The 1866-nt window shown below is 36.4% G+C and overlaps 1 pseudogene; it reads left to right on the top strand.

The window, feature by feature from the left end:
- The first annotated feature begins 587 nt into the window (after positions 1-587).
- Positions 588-1517, top strand: LOC114051831 (annotated as a pseudogene).
- Positions 1518-1866: the final 349 nt, after the last annotated feature.

The following is a 1866-nucleotide window of genomic DNA, read 5'->3' as shown; positions in this document are numbered from 1 at the left end:
AGATGCCTGAGCTTTCCTACACCCTACATATTCAATGAAAGCATTTCTCAACTATGATTTAATCGTCACAATTACCTGGAAGGAATGAAATGGGTTGTAAATGATTGCTAAAGACATTGTTCACTACAATGCCAGAGGTATTCGCATACATGGGATATAAAAGACAGAGAAGCATCATGTTTCATGGAAATATCATGACCCATATTTATACAGAACAAGGAAGTAAAGAAATAACATATTTCCAAATTAGAAGAACTTCAGAGGCCAATCCATACTCTTTCTCCCAACTAATCTTCACTATAGTGTTCCCAATAAAGAGGTATCCAGATATTATTTGAAGACCCCAGCATGAGAAACTGAGAATCTATTTATTCCTGAAATGGGTCATTCTACTTATCAACTGCTCTAATTGTGGAGGTTCCCCTTCTACCTCCATGACATCATAATTAAATATGTTCAGTCCAGTGGAATAATAAATAATAAATAAATAATGAAGTCTAATATATTTAAGACTCCCTTACTGAAAACTTCTAATTTCTTTACAAATAAAACAATTCTTGCCTAAATCCAACATCTGTGTGGAATAAATGGATAATGGAAATAATGTGACTGAATTTATCCTATTGGGGTTCACTGAGAATCCGAAGATGCAGAAAATTATTTTTGTCGTGTTTTTCATTATGTATGCTATAACAATTGTGGGTAACATACTCATTGTCATCACTATTATCCTCAACCCTAGCCTAGATTCCCCCATGTACTTTTTTCTTGCCTACCTATCCTTTGTAGATGCCTGTTATTCCTCTGTTAATGCACCTAAACTCATTAGAGACTCACTTTATGAAAAGAAAACCATTTTCTTCAATGATTGTATGATGCAAGTCTTTGGAGAGCACTTCCTTGGAGGTGCTGAGGTTATCCTGCTCACAGTAATGGCCTATTACCGGTGTGTAGCAATTTGCAAGCACCTGTACTACACAACCATCATGAATTGGCAGTTGTGTGTCCTCCTGTTGGGTGTGGTCTGGATAGGAGGCTTACTCCATGCAACAATTCAGATACTCTTCATAATCAAGGTATCATTTTGTGGTCCCAATGTCATAGATCACTTTATGTGTAACTGAAATCCTTTGCTGGATCTTGCCTGCACTGATACTCACATCCTTGGTTTATTTGTTGCTGCCAAGAGTGGTTTCATCTGCTTCTTAAATTTCCTCCTGTTGATAGTGTCCTATGCTTTCATCCTGAAATCTCTGAAGACTCAGAGTGTGGAGGGGAGACGTAAAGCCCTCTCTACCTGTGGTTCTCACATCACTGTAGTTGTTCTATTCTTTGTTCCATGCATGTTTATCTACATGAGACCTGCAATGACTTTCTCCATTGATAAAGCTGTTGCAGTCTTCTATACAATGATTACCCCCATGTTAAACCCTTTAATCTACACTCTGAGAAATGCCCAAATGAAAACTGCCATCAAAAAATTATTCAGTCAAAAAGAGGCTTTGGTTTGCCCATAAAGGGCACTTAATAAAAGCATCAGACTCAAAATCAGGTGTGAGGGGGAGGAAGGAAAAATATCAAAAGAAAGATATGGTTGATCAGTGAAGGGAAAATTCAAGCACATATTTTGAAAAAAATGCTCCCTAGTATTCACCGAGTCTACATTGAGATCTTTTTTTTTCCTATTTGATTTCTTCTAATGTTTAAAAAAGGTTTCCCTATTAGGGAGAGGTTATATACTTAGTAATTTCAAGTCAGTTTTGATATAGTCAATGAATAAACAATAGAGGGGAAATAGAAGACCTATGGCTCCCATGAAAGACTGCATTAGATCCCTTAATTTCTGAATATATACAATACAAATAA

Source organism: Vombatus ursinus, unplaced genomic scaffold, assembly GCF_900497805.2.
Source record: "Vombatus ursinus unplaced genomic scaffold, bare-nosed wombat genome assembly UNPS02014806.1, whole genome shotgun sequence".
NCBI classification, from domain to species: Eukaryota; Metazoa; Chordata; class Mammalia; order Diprotodontia; family Vombatidae; genus Vombatus; species Vombatus ursinus.
Note: the sequence above shows the minus strand (reverse complement) of the source record. Positions and strands in the feature narration are given on the sequence as shown.